Source organism: Loxodonta africana, chromosome X, assembly GCF_030014295.1.
Source record: "Loxodonta africana isolate mLoxAfr1 chromosome X, mLoxAfr1.hap2, whole genome shotgun sequence".
Lineage (NCBI taxonomy): Eukaryota > Metazoa > Chordata > Mammalia > Proboscidea > Elephantidae > Loxodonta > Loxodonta africana.
The window spans coordinates 158,160,585-158,176,496 of NC_087369.1; positions in this window are offsets into that span (position 1 = coordinate 158,160,585).

Here is a 15,912-nt window from a genome sequence, read left to right on the forward strand (position 1 = left end):
TCATTTATCTGTCCCTGGACTAGGAGCTTCTCAGTGCAGGGACCCTGGGTCCAAAGGACACGCTCTGCTCCTGGCACTACTTTCTTGGTGGTATGAGGCCCCCCCTTCTCTCTGCTCACTTCTCTCTTTTATATCTCAAAGGAGATTGGCTTAAGACACAACCTAATCTTATAGATCGAGTCCTTCCTTGTTAACATAACTGCTGCTAGTCCCACCTCATTAACGTCATAGAGGTAGGATTTACAACACATAGGAAAATCACATCAGATAAAAAATGCTGGACACATAAGGTAGATCTTAAAAGAAAGTCACCGAGACATATTATAATCAAGCTTGCCAAAACCAAAGATAAAGAGAGAATTATAAGAGCAGTGAGGGATAAACGAAAAGTCGCCTGCAAAGGAGAGCCAATAAGAATAAGCTCGGACTGCTCGGCAGAAACCGTGCAGGCAAGAAGGCAATGGGATGACATATGTAAAAAATTGAAGGAAAAAAATTGCCTGCCAAGAATCATATATCCAGCAAAACTGTGTCTTAAATATGAAGGTGAAATTAAGACATTTCCAGATAAACAGACCTAAATATAAAATCTAAAAGGATAAAGATCATGGAAGAAAAAATAGGGACAATGCTAGGAGCCCTAATACATGGCATAAACAGTATACAAAACATTATAAAGAATGTAGAAGAAAAACTGGATAACTGGGAGCTCCTAAAAATCAAACAGCTATGCTCATCCAAAGACTTCACCAAAAGAGTAAAAAGACTACCTACAGACTGGGAAACAGTTTTTAGCTATGACATTTCTGATCAGCGCCTGATCTCTAAAATCTACATGATACTGCAAAAACTCAACTGCAAAAAGACAAATAACCCAATTTAAAAATGGGCAAAAGATATGAATAGACACTTCACTAAAGAAGACATTCAGGCAGCTAACAGATATATGAGGAAATATTCACGATCATTAGCCATTAGAGAAATGCAGATCAAAAGGACAATGAGATTTCATCTCACGCCAACAAGGCTGGCATTAATCCAAAACACACAAAATAATAAATGTTGGAGAGGCTGTGGAGAGATTGGAAGACGTAAACATGCTGGTGGCAATGTAAAATGCTACAACCACTTTGGAAATCGATTTGGCGTTTCCTTAAAAAGCTAGAAATAGAACTCCCGTACAATCCAGCAATCCCACAACTTGGAATATATCCTAGAGAAATAAGAGCCTTTACACGAACAGATATATGCATACCCATGATTATTGCAGCACTGTTTACAACAGCAAAAAGATGGAAGCAACCAAGGTGCCCATCAACGGATGAATGGGTAAATAAATTATGGTATATTCACACAATGGAATAGTACGCATTGATAAAGAACAATGAGGAATCTGTGAAACATTTCATAACATGGAGGAACCTGGAAGGCATTATGCTGAGTGAAATTAGTCAGTTGCAAAAGGACAAATATTGTATAAGACCACTATTATAAGAACTTGAGAAATAGTTTAAACTGAGAAGAAAACATTCTTTCCTGGTTACGAGACGGGGGAGGGAGGAAGGGTGAGAGAGGAGTATTCACTAATTAGATAGTAGATAAGAACTACTTGAGGTGAAGGGAAAGACAGCACACAATACAGGGGAGGTCAGCGCAATTGGACTAAACCAAAAGCAAAGAAGTTTCCTGAATAAACTGAATGCTTCGAAGGCCAGCGTAGTAGGGGCAGGGGTCTGAAGACCATGGTTTCAGGGGACATCTAAGTCAATTTGCATAATAAAATCTATTAAGAAAACATTCTGCATCCCACTTTGAAGAGTGGTGTCTGGTGTCTTAAACGCTAGCAAGCAGCCATCTAAGATGCATCAATTGGTCTCAACCCACCTGGATCAAAGGAGAATGAAGAACACCAAGGACGCAAGGCGCTTACGAGCCCAAGAGACAGAAGGAGCCATATGAACCAGCGACTACATCATCCTGAGACCAGAAAAACTAGATGGTGCCCAGCTACAACCGATGACTGCCCTGACAGGGAGCACAATAGAGAACCCCTGAGGGAACAGGAGATCAGTGGGATGCAGACCCCAAATTCTCATAAAAATACCATACTTAATGGTCTGACTGTGACTAGAGGAATCCCGGCGGGCATGGTCCCCAAACCTTCTGTTGGCACAGGACAGGAACCACCCCCGAAGACAACTCATCAGACATGAAAGGGACCGGACAGTGGGTAGGAGAGAGATGCTGAAGAAGAGTGAGCTAATTATATCAGGTGGACACTTGAGACTGTGTTGGCATCTCCTGTCTGGAGGGGAGATGGGAGGATAGAGAGAGTTGGAAGCTGGCATAATTGTCACGAGAGACTGGAAGGGCTGACTCATTAGGGGGAGAGCAAGTGGGAGTACGGAGGAAGATGTATGTAAACTTATATGTGACAGACTGACTTGATTTGTAAACGTTCACTTGAAGCTCAATAAAAGTTAATTAAAAAAAATGATGGACAATCACACAGTACTGGGAATCATGCTCTAGCCAAGTTGACACACGTTTTTGGGGGACAGGATTCAATCCATAACAACAAATACCTGAAAGTTTGGGGGTTTGAGCCCACCCAGAGGTGCCTCAGAAAAAAGGCCTGGTAATCTGCCCCCAAAAAGTCACAGTCTTTTTTTTTTTTAATCTGCCCCCAAAAAGTCACAGTCTTGGGAACCTTTTGGAGCGCAGTTCTACTCTGCACGCAAAGGGTCTCCATGAGTTGGGACGGACTCGATGGCAACTGGTTTGGTTTATGTTTAACTTATTGAGGAACTGCTCAACGATTTTCCACAGTGGCTGCATCATTTTACTTTCCCAGCAGTAATATGTGAAGATTCCCATTTCTCCACATCTTTGTCAACAATTGTTATTTTCCTTTTATTATGATTATTACAGCCATCCCAGTGGGTGTGACGTGGTATCTCATCATGGCTTTGATTTGCATTTCCCTAGTGGATGATGTCATTAAGCATCTTTTCATGTGCTTGCTGGCCATTTGTATATTTTCTTTGAAGAAATGTCTATTCAAAGTCCTTTGCCTATTTTCATAATTGGGTTGTTTGTCTTTTTGTTGTTGAGTTGTAAAAGTTTGTATTAACCCGTTGCCATTGAGTCGATTCCTACTCATAGTGACCCTATAGGACAGAGTAGAACTGCCCCATTAGGAAGGATTGAAACCCTACTAAGACCATCCTCATTACTCCGCCACTCCACCTAGCCACACGGCAGAGAATGGGCACCCTAGTTTCTGGTTGACCACGGTTCTGGCTCTGAGGTGGGGAGGTATCTGGAGGATTGAGATAGGACTAAGACATCCCCATGGGGGGGGCATTGAAGCCCTACTACGATCATCCTGGTTATCTTGCCCCACCACTCCCCCTAGCCAATGGCAGAGAATGGGCAACCTCGTTTATGGTGGTTCAGTTAAGTTCAGGTTGTTTGTGTGTGAGTCTTAACTATGAGAAAAGAGAAGGATGTTTCTTGGGCTAAATAAAAACCTCTGTTTCTGAGTGAGCATGTCAGTGTGTGAGTTAAATATGGGCCCCAAATGTTCCCCTTCTTTAGTTATGAGCCTATGAAGAAAGAGAGCCCCAGTACCAGTTGGAGTCTGGTGAAATGTGGCCTGAGTATGGGTCACTTAACTATTCTACCATTTTACAGTTAGATCTGTTTTGCAAAAGCGAGGGAAACTGGGATGAAACCCCCTATGTGCAAACCTTTATGTCTCTCTGGCAGAATAAGAACCTACAAAAACAGTGCAAGCTAATGGTGCAGGCAGCAGAGAAAAAAGGGATGGGAGATAGGAAGCCCCCAATCCTTCCAGGCTCAGAGGGCAATCTGTACCCCTTCGGTCTCTTATCTCCACTTGTGCCCCTTCCTCCTTATCCACCTGAAGGTGTAGGCCCGGTTCCTGGCCCGGCGCCAGCTACTGTGGCTCTCATGCCTACTGCGGTGACAGCTACGCCTTTGGCGGGAGCTTGGCCGGCCCCCCATGAGTCAGAAACTCCCGGTCCTGCCCAGGGAATAGTCTCCCCAGAACACACCCATAGTGGGGTGCCATTTGGCCAGGGGTCCACCTGAGTCTCCTCAGGGAAATTTCCACTGAGACAAATGCCTGCTGGACTGGATCACAATGGCCAGCCTAGAGGCTTTATCTGGGTCCATACACCATTCTCCACCTCTGACCTGTATAATTGGAAAAATAATCTCCCAGCGTATAGAGATGACCCGAAATGCATAGAAGCTTTGTTTGTGTCCATCTTTGCTGCACATCACCCTGATCAGGCCAACTGTCAATCACTCCTAAATATTCTTCTAAATCCAGAGGAACGGAGGATGGTCTTAGAAAAGGCATGCCAAGAGGATGACAGGTTGCATAACTTCAACCCTCAGGACAGTATTAGACTCCCGGCAGCCCAAGGTGTGACTGCCATAGATCCACACTGGGACCCAAGTTATCAGCTGGGGGCAGGACAGCTAGAACACTGTAAAAACTGTTTGATAGTCGGTTGGCAGCAAAGGACCCCAAAAGAGAAGAGCCTTAGAAAATTTCAGGATGTACAACCAGGCCCCAAGGAAAATCCCTCTAGTTTCTTAGAACTGGTGTATGAAGCATACCGGCAGTTGACTGATATAAACCCTGAAGACCCAGAGAATGTTAGGTTAATCAACATGACTTTCACCAGCCAAAGAACCCCCGACATCAGGAGGAAACTTGAAATGTTAGAAAGAGGTCTAGGAATGGATACTTCACAACTTGTTGAGATTGCCTCTAAGGTCTTCAATAATCAGGACCAGGTATGAGAAAAAAAGGAAAATAAAAAAATGAAACAGGCCACGCTTCTGGCAGCAGCTCTTGGAGGTAACTCACCACCCAAGTAGACCTCGTAGGTAAATTCTTACGGGCCCCAAAAGGGCCTGTGGCCAACCCAAAGGCCCCTAAAGCTAGACCCCAGGTGGTGTGCCTACTGCAAACAAGAAGTCCACTGGAAACAGGAGTGCCCCTCGCAGCCAACCCAGTCCATGCAAGAGCCTAAGAAGAAACCCATAACCCAGCTACCAAAACTCAGCCAATAGCTTGGACTGACGGAGCCCAGGGGCTCCCCTCCCACCCACCCAGCCAATCTTAATCTCCCACAAGGAGCCCTAGCTTGCAATAACAGTGGGAGGACATCCTGCTGAATTCTTAGTGAACACAGGCACAACCTACTTGGTTTTAAATACCCTGAAGGGCCTTCTTTCTAAAAGAAACATGACCATTACTGCAGTGTCAGGAAAACCTATCAATAAACCATTCCTTCAACAGATGGACTGTCAAGTCGGAGGTACAGAGCTGACTCATAGTTTCTTGTATGTGCCTGAATGTCCCATCTGCCTTTTGGGAAGGGAGTTGTTAACCAAGTTAAATGCTCAAGCCACCTTTTCAGCAGGTCAACTTCAAGTAGGAGTAGAACCGGATAAAGCCTGTGCTCTTCAAGCAGCCCTTTTGCAGGTGGCCACCCCTACGGAATCTCTACTCCTACCCCAGCACTTTCAGGATCAAGTTAAACCCCAGGTCTGGACCACCAGAATCCCTGGTAAGGCAAAGACAGCAACCCCAGTCCAGGTAAGGCTTAAACCAAACCACACCATTCCACATTTCAAGCAGTACCCCTTGAAGCAGGAGGCTAAACAAGGCCTACAACATTTAATCAAAACCTTCTTGGCACATGGACTTATCCGTTCCTGCAAGTCTGTTTACAACACCCCTATTCTACCCATAATAAAGCCAGGCACTGAAGAGTATCAATTTGTACAAGACCTACGGGCCATGACTCAGATAGCAGAGGATATTCATTCACCCAGTGGTACCCAATCCATACACTCTGCTGACACTCTTTCCAGCGGATTGTGCATGGTTTACGGTTCTAGACTGGAAAGATGCTTTTTCTTGTGTCCCTCTGTAAGAAAGTCCCAAGAGGTATTTGCTTTTGAGTGGGAGGATCCCACCTCAGGAACTAAGACTCAATATTGCTGGACTGTTTTACCACAAGGGATCAAGAATAGCCCCACACCCTAGCATCTGCGGTCTTAAACGCTAGCAAGCGGCCATCTAAGATGGATCAATTGGTCTCAACCCACCTAGATCAAAGGAGAATGAAGAACACCAAGGACACAAGGTAATTACGAGCCCAAGAGACAGAAAGGGCCACGTAAACCAGAGACTACAACAGCCTGAGACCAGAAGAACTAGATGGTGCCCGGTTACAGCCCATGACTGCCCTGACAGAGAACACAACAGAGAACCCCTGAGGGAGCAGGAAAGCAGTGGGATACAGACCCCAAATGCTCGTAAATAGACCAGGCTTAATGGTCTGACTGAGACTAGAAGGACCCCGGTGGTCATGGCCCCCAGAGCTTCTGCTGGCCCAGGACAGGAACCATTCCCAAAGCCAACTCTTCAGACAGGGATTGGACCGGACAATGGGATGGAGAGGGATGCTGGTGAGGATTGAGCTTCTTGGATCAGGTGGACACTTGAGACTATATTTGCATCTCTTGCCTGGAAGGGAGATGAGAGGGTAGAGGGCTTTAGAAGCTGGCGAAATGGACAGGAAAAGAGAGAGTGGAGGGAGGGAGTGGGCTGTCTCATTAGGGGGAGAACAGTTGGGAGTATGTAGCAAGGTGTATATAAGTTTTTGTGTGAGAGACTGACTTGATTTGTAAACTTTCACTTAAAGCACAATAAAAATTAAAAAAAAAATAGAGAGTTTGCCTAGGGGGGAAAAAGAACTCCTATTCCCCCGCAATGCAATGTTTCGTAAGATATTAATAAATCATTTATTGTTTTAAATATGACAAGTATATATCTTGTCAAGTAACAGAAGAACTTATATGATGGTCTGCGTTTTCTTGTTTAAGTTCATTCTCAGGCTAGTATCATTTCAGGAAGAATTTATCAATTTAACTGTTGATTTTGGAAATTTAAAAAATTGAATTTACATGAAAAGCCAACACTCGTGAGAGAAATATTACCGATACATATTTTCTTCTAGAAAAAAATAGTTGAAAAATGTTGCTGAAAAAAGATTCTCTTCATGTGTGTGTCTGTGTGTGCATGTGTTTGTGTGTGTGTGCATGTGTTTGTGTGTGTGTGTGCGTGTGTCTCTGTGCGTGTGTCTGTCTGTGCATCTGTCCATCTGTGCGTCTGCCTGCCTACCTGTGAGTCTGTCTGCCTGCCTGTGCGTGTGTCTGTCTACCTGTGCGTGTGTCTGTCTTTGTGGATCTGTGTGTCTGTCTCTGAGTCTGTGTGTCTGTCTCTGTGTGTCTGTGTCTGTCTCTGTGTGTCTGTGTCTGTCTGCGTGTCTGTCTGTGTGTGTCTCTGTGTCTGTTTGTCTGTCTGTGTGTCTGTCTGTATCTGTCTGTCTGTGTATCTGTGTCTGTGTGCCTGTGTGTCTGTCTGTCTCTGTGTGTCTGTCTGTCTCTGTGTGTCTGTATGTTTGTCTGTCCGTGTGTCTGTGTCTTTCTGTATGTCTGTCCACCCTCTCCACAAGCTCTCCAACATTTATTGTTTGGTGTTTTTTGGATTAGTGCTGACCTTGTTGGGCTGAGATGCTATCTCATTATACTTTTGATTTGCATTTCTCTAATGGCTAATGATCGTGAGCATTTCCTCATGTATCTGTTAGTTGCCTGAATGTCTTCTTTGGTGAAGTGTCTGTTCATATCCTTTGCCCATTTTTTAATTGGGTATCTTTGTTGTTGAGGTGTTACAGTATCTTGTAGACTTTAGAGATTAAACCCTTATCGGATATGTCATAGCTAAATTTTTTTTCCTAGTCTGTAGGTTGTCTTTACTCTTTCGGTGAAGTCTTCTGGTGAGCATAAGTGTTTGACTTTTAGGAGCTCCCAGTTCCCTAGTTTCTCTTCGTGAATTTCTGCATTGTTACTTATGGTTTGTATTCTGTTTATGCCGTGTATTAGGGCTCCTAGCATCGTCCCTATTTTTTCTTCCATGATCTTTATTGTTTTAGATTTTATACATAGGTCTTTGATCCATTTTGAATTAGTTTTTGTACATGGTGTGAGTTATGGGTCTTGTTACATTTTTTTGCAGATGGACATCCAGTTATGCCAGCGCCATTTGTTAAAGAGGCTGTCTTTTCCCCCAATTAATGGACTCAGGGTCTTTGTCAAATATCAGCTGCACATGGGTGGATGAATTTATGTCTGGCTTCTCAATTCTGTTCCATTGGTCTATGTGTCTGTTGTTGTACCAGCACGAGGCTGTTTTGACTACTGTGGCAGTGTAATAGGTTCTAAAATCAGGTAGAGTGAGGCCTCCCACTTTCTTCTTCTTTTTCAGTAATGCTTTACTTATCTGGGGCCTCTTTCCCTTCCATATGAAGTTGGTGATTTGTTTCTCCATCTCATTAAAAAATGTCGCTGGAATTTGGATCGGGATTGGATTGTATCTATAGATCAGTTTCGGTAGATTAGACATTTTTACAATGTTAAGTCTTCCTATTCATGAGCAAGGTATGTTTTTCCACTTATGTAGGTCCCTTTTGGTTTCTTGCAGTAGTGTTTTGTAGTTTTCTTTGTCCTTTACGTCTCTGGTTATGTTTATTCCTAAGTATTTTATCTTCTTGGGGGCTATTGTAAATGGTATTGATTTGGTGATTTCCTTTTCGATGCTCTCTTTGTTGGTGTAGAGGAATCCAACTGATTTTTGTACGTTTATCTTCTATCCTGATTCTTTGCTGAATTATTCTATTAGTTCCAGTAATTTTTTTGTAGATTCTTTGGAGTTTTCTGTATATAAGATCATATCATCTGCAAATAGGTATACTTCTTTTACCAATTGGGATGCCCTTTGTGATGGATAAGATTGTGTGTCAACTTGGCTGGACCATGATTCTCAGTGTTTATATGTGATCACTCCCATGATGGCATCTGCTGTAAGTATCCACTCAGTTGAAGGGGGGTTTCCTTTGGGTGTTGCCTGCATCCGAATATAAGCAGACATTCAGGCTTTTAGCTGCGTCTTCCTGTTCATCTGACCTCCCATTCTTGGGACTTGCGCTATCAGCTTATGTGCCGATCTCGGGTTTTGTTAATCTTCACAGCCTGTGAGTGGAGCCCTGCTCTCCTTCCTGCCGATCTTGGGTTCTCCAGCCCCTGCAGCTACACGAATCTGGAGAAGCCTTGCAGTCTTGCCTGCCGACCTTGGGATTCGTCGATATTCACAGCCTGTGAGCAAGAGTCCTGGTCTCTGACCTGCCGATCTTGGGTTTGCCAGCCCCTGCAGCTACATGAATCAGGAGAAGCCTTGATCCTGATCCACAGACTTGGGACGTTCCAGCCCCTACAATCGTGTGAGGCATTTTTTGATATAAATGTCTCTCTGTATATATTTATACGCTTCACTGATTTTGCTTCTCTAGAGAACCCAGCCAAAGGCATTTGGTACTGAGAGTGATTCTAGAGAAACAAAATTGTAAGGATGAGTTTTCTAAATTGGTTCTCAAGTCTGGCTAGTCTTAAAAATGGTGATGACCCTGCTTCCAGCAGTAAAGAGGGTATCGACGGTCCATGGCATGAGGTAGCGATACAAATACGCAAAATATCACCACCGATAGATCAGGTGTTGGCAAAAGGTGAGGCTCTGGGTGAACACATGTGTGATATCTTTCTACGGTTCTGTCAGAACCAGAAGTATAAGGAAGCTGGTTGGATGGTCCTACTTTTGCTAGACGAACTGGTGAAAGAAAGAGATGTGCTCATGGCTTCAGAGTCAAAGCTCAGGTGCTACATAAATGACTTCAAAGTTTCCACTTGTGCTTTGAAAGGGAGCCTTATTTCTTGTAGTAACAGAGCTGATATTGCCGAAAACCAAACCCAGAGTCTTATTGTAAGAGTGGCTGAATTACAATGCCAGCTCAATTGCCACCCTTGAGAGGTGTCTGAAGTTAAATTAAGGCCATTGATTGAGAAGAAATGGAATCCTGAAATTTGGGGTGGGGACATATGGGCAGACAATCAGAAAGCTGGGGACACTGAGCCCCTAAATTCCATTGAATCACTCCTGCCAGCAGAACCACTCCCATCTGAAGAGATTACTTCATGTGTGTCTGCTAAACCACCCTGCCCAGAAAAACAACCTGTGAGCAGGATCCCTGCTCTCCAACCTGCTCATCTTGGGTTCACCAGCTTCTGCAACTCTGTGAATTGGGAAAGAAGTATATCCTGATCCAAGGTCTTGGGAAGTTCCAACCCCTACAATCGCATGAGCTGTTTCCTTAATATAACTCTCTCTATACGTATTTATACACATTACTGGGTTTGCTTCTCTAGAGAACCCAGCCTAGGAGAGCTGTCTTCCAAATATACTCAGGGTTGTACTTTGGCTCTTGTAAACTTGTTCTAATTTTCTTCAGTTTCAGCTTGAACTTGCATATGAGCAATTGATGGTCTGTTCCACCGTCAGCCCCTGACCTTGTTCTGACTGATGGTATTGAGCTTCTCCATAGTCTCTTTCCACAGATGTAGTTGATTTGAGTCTTGTGTAGTCCCTCTGGTGAGGCCCACATGTATAATCAGCATTTATACATCTTTGCAACGAAGAAGTCATTGGTCTTGCAAAATTCTGTGATGCAATCTCCAGCACCGTTTCTAAAAAAAAAAGGCCATATTTTCCAACTATCTGTTCTTCATCTTTGTTTCCAAATTTTGAATTCAAATCACCAGCAACTATCAACACATCCCGATTGCATGTTCGATTAATTTCAGACTGCTAAAGTTGGTAAAAATCTTCATTTTCTTCATCTTTGGCCTTAGTGGTTGGTGTGTAAGTTTGAATAATAGTTGTATTAACTGGTTTTCCTTGTAGGTGTATGGATATTGTCCTATCTCTGACAGCATTGTACTTCAGAATAGATCTTGAAATGTTTTGTGTTTTTTTTGGATGATGAATGCAATGCCATTCCTCTTTGAGTTGTCATTCTAAGCATAGTAGACCATAAGGTGTGTCTCATTCAAAATGGCCAATACCAGTCCATTTCAGCTCACTAATGCCTAGAGTATCGATGTTTATGTGTTCCATTTTGTTTTAGTCATCTAGTGCTGCTATGACAGAAATACCACAAGTGGGTGGCTTTAACAAAGAGAAGTTTATTTCTTCACAGTAAAGTAGGCTAAAAGTACAAAATTGGGGCATTGGCTCCAGAGGAAGGCTTTCTCTCTCTCCGTCGGCTCTGGAGGAAGGTCCTTGTCCTCAATCTTCCCCTGGTCGAGGAGCTTCTCAGGTGCAGGGACCCCAGGTCCAAAGGACGTGCCCTGGTCCAGGTGCTACTTTCTTGGTGGTATGAGGTCTCCCTCTCTCTCTGCTCACTTCTCTCTTTTATATCTCAAGAGATTGCCTCAAGACACAATCCAGTGCTGTAGGTTGAGTCCTGTATCACTAAAAAAACTGCCGCCCACACTCCCTCATTAACGTCATAGTTGCAGGATTTTCAACGTACAGGAAATTCACACAATAACAGGAATCATGGCCCAGCCAAACTGATACACACATTTTTGTGGGGATATAATTCAATGCATGACATTCCACTCTTTGGCCCCCCAAAAATCAATCCATGACACCTTTCATTTCTGATGACTTCCAATTTTCCTAGATTCATACTTCATACATTCCACGTTCCAATTATTAATGGATGTTTGTAGCTGTTTCTTCTCATTTTGAGTCATGCCACATCAGCAAGTGAAGGTCTGGGAAGTTTTATTCCATCCACGTCATTAAGGTCGATTCTACTTTGAGGAGGCAGCTCTTCCCCAGTCGTCTTTTGAGTGCCTTCCAATCGGAGGGGCTCATCTTCCGGCACTATATCAAACAATGTTTCACTGCTATTCATAAGGTTTTCACGGGCTAATTCTTTTCAGAAGTAGACTGATGGGTCCTTCTTCCTAGTCTGTCTTAGTCTGGAAGCTCAGCTGAAACCTGCCTGCCATCAGTGACCCTGCTGCTGTTTGAATACCGGTAGCATAGCTTTCAGCATCACAGCAACGTGCAAGCCCCACCTACAGTACGACAAACTGACAGACTTATTGGGGCAGTTTAAAATCTCAGGAGCCCCTTCTAAGATTGGCCAGACTACTGCTTATCACCATTGCACTTAACTATACACTGGTGGTGGAACTTTCTTTTCCTCTTTGCTAAAGAGTCTTTACCAAGGAATCAGGATCAATGCCACTCCTAGCATACCTTACTCAGTTAAAAAAAAATTATTTTGGAAAAAGACCCCACTCTGACCTGTGCAGAGTATGCTATTTGTCATCAGATTGATAACCACATTAACTTAATAAACCCAGCAGATGAGACACTTTCTCCTGGAGTAAACAGCAAAGCCAAAAAACTGCAAACTTGGGAGAGGACATATGGCAAAACTCCAAATTCAGTATAAACACTTCCTTTAATGTCTTAGATGGACAGTCACACTTGGAGATTAAAGTATACATAGGCATAAAGAATGAAAGCATTGTGGGGGTGGGGCCATGCAAATAAGGTCCATGTAACCCTCGCAGGGGATTGGTCGGTTTTGCCATCCTACTAGGCTTAAAGGGAGCCAATCCTTGGGTGGGGCTCATCAAGAAGATGAGCCAGAAACAGAGTCTGTCCTTTGGAGCTGGGGTCCTTGCACTGAGACTCTCCTAGACCCAGGAGACAGAGAGAGCTATAACACTGAAGATGGTACAAGGCAGCAGCAACACAGGACCAGCAGGCTAGGCTTTCTGACCCATACAGTGACAAGCTGAGCATGTTCGTTCGGGAGGCTTCCGGGTAGAGTGGGGTGCCTCTGGGCACCTATCAGCAGAGCCACAGAGCTTTCTAACACTTGCTCGAGCAGGACAGAGGCCAGGCCTAAGCAGGGCAGAGGCCAGACCCAAGCAAGGGCAGAGGTCAGGCTGAGAGTGCAAGGCCCAGGCCAAGAGGAGGACCCGGTGGCAACAGCCAAGGAGAACCTGTCCTGACTGAAGAACTGTATCCTGAGTTGTTCCTGTTACCTCCAAGTGGATGCTGAATTGTAACCTGTTAGTCCCGTAATAAATCCCATAATCATGAGTATGATCTGTGAGTTGTGTGTAGCCATCGCAAAGAATTACTGAATCCAGCAGAGAAGTAGAGAGTGCCCTGGGAGGTAAGGCAGTTGTCAGAACTGGTTAATAATTTAGAAAGTGGGGGTATGTCTGACCACCACCTCGTAGGAATCGGCGCTCAAATTGATCTTGATTCTCCTTCCCCCTCATGAAGTTAAAGGACCTCTGACACGATGCCATTTTTACAAGTATACTCACAGTGTTGTGAAATCATCACCGTTATCTAATTTTAGAATATTTTCATCACACCAAAAAGAAACACCATACCCACTAGGAGTCATTACCTCCAGCCCCTTGTACCCAGTAATCTAGTTTCTGTTTTTATGAATCTACCCAAATCTGGATACTTAATCATTTAAATGAAATTATGTAATATGTGATCTTTTGAGCCTGGCTTCTTGCATTTGGCATAATGTAATCAGGTTTCTCCATGTTGAAGCATGTTCACTCTTTTTTATGGCCGAATACTATTCCACTGTATTCCATTTTGTTTATCCATTCATCAATTGCTGGACACTGGATTTGTTTCTACTGTTTGGCTATTATTGCTAATGCTGCTATAAATATTCATGTACAAGTTTTTGTACAGACATAAGTTCTCATTTCTCTTGGGTGCACATCTAGGAGTGGAATTGTTTGGACATAGGGTTAACTCTATGTTTAACTCTGTGAGGAACTGTCAAACTGTTTAACAAAGCAGCCGCACCATTTTACAGTCCCAATAGCAATGCTCGGTGGTTCAAATTTCTCCATATCCTCAACAACACTTGTCCTTTTAATTTTTGTCATCGTAGTAAGTGTGAAGGTGCCCTGGTGGCACAGTGGTTAAAGAGCTCGGCTGCTAACCAAAAGGTCAGTGGTTTGAACCCACCAGTTGCTCCTCGGAAGGAAGATGTGACAGTCTGTTTCTGTAAAGATTTACAGCCTTAGAAACTATGGGACAGTTCTACTCTGCCCTATAGGGTCACTATGATTTGGAATCCACTCTAAGGCAGTGGGAGTGTGTGTGAAGTGATATCTGATTGTGGTTTTGATTTGCATTTTTCTATCCAATAATGAAGCTGAGCACCTTTTTCACGTGCTTATTTCCCATGTGTACGTCTTCTTTGGAGAAACTTCTATTTAAGTCCTTTGCCCAAGTTTTAATTGGGATTTTTGTCTTACTACTTTTTTTTTTTACTGTTGAGTTATTAGTGTTGTTCGTGTGTTCTGGACACAAGTGCATTTTCAAACATATGATTTGGAAAGGGTTTCCTTGGTTCCTTACAATATCTTTTCACTTTCTTCGTGGTGAAGTACAAAATTTTTCTATGTTTATGTTCAATATTTTTTTTCCTTAGTAGTTATGCTTTCAGTGTCATATCTACGAAATCATTGCCTAACTGAAGATCATAATGATTTACTCCTATGCCTTCTTCTAAAAGTTTTATAGTTTAGCTTTGATATCGATGGCACTGGGTTGGGATATAGGTCTATGGTAGATTTTGAGTTAATTTTTTTATGTGATGTGAGACAGGAGTCTAACTTCATTCTTTTGCATGCGGATATCCATTTATAGGAAAGAGGATTCTTTCCACTGAATTTTTTGGCATCCTTGTCAAAAATCAATTAACTGTAAGTATGAAAAAAAATTTTTTTTTGGACTCCAAATTCTATTCCATTGATCTGTGATGTCTATCCTTATGCTAGTACCACACTGTCTTGATTACTGTAGCTTTGTAGTACATTTTGATATCAGAAAGTATGAGTGCTCCAACTTTGTTCTTCTTTGTACAAGATTGTTTTGGCCATTCTGGGTAACCTGTATTTACAGATGAGTTTTAGCACTAAATTGTCAATTTCTACAAAAAGGTCAGCTGTAATTTTATCGGCAATGTGTTGAATCTGCAGATCGATTTGGGGAGTGTTGCCATTGTATTAGTTTCCTATTGCTGTTGTAACAAATCGCCACATCCTTAGTGACTTCAAAAAACCCACAAATGTATTATCTTACAGTTCTGGAGGATGGAAGTCTGAAACTGGTCTCACTGGGCTAGAATTAAGTGTCTGCAGGCCTGCACTTCTTTCTCTAAAGAAGCTCGACAGGACAATCCAATTTCTTCCCTGTGTCACTATTCCTTGGCTCATGGCACTCTTCTATCTTCCAAGCCAGCAACGGCTGCTTCAGTGCTTTTCTTATTGCGTCACTCTGGCACTAACTCTCCTGTTTCCCTCTTTCACTCATAAGGGGCCTTGGAATTACGTCAGGCCCACCCGGATAATTATATTTGTTTCCTAGGGCTGCCATAATAGAATACCACAAACTCGGTGGCTTAAAACAACTGAAATTTATTCTCTCGCAAATCTGGAGGCTAGAAATCTGACCATAGTCCAAGTAGTGTGCTAAGAAATACAGAGAAACGAGGTTCAGCTTCTAGAGGGAAGACAGACATCAAATGATAAAAAAAAGGAATAAAAATTCAAAGCAAGGAAGGCCCTGTTATGGATTGTGTGCCCCCAAAATATATGTTCGAATCCTAACCCTTATACCTGTGGATGGAATCTTGTTTGGAAAATGGGGTTTTGTTATTTTAATTAGATCATGCCCAAGTAGGGTGGATTTTGAATGTCATCAGGGCAATGCACCATGGTAAGATTAGGGCAGGTAACAGTGGCAAAAGGGAGGTGGTGAAACCAAACAAACAAACTAAACCCAATGCTATCGAGTGATCCCAACTCATAGTGACCCTATAGGAAAGGGTA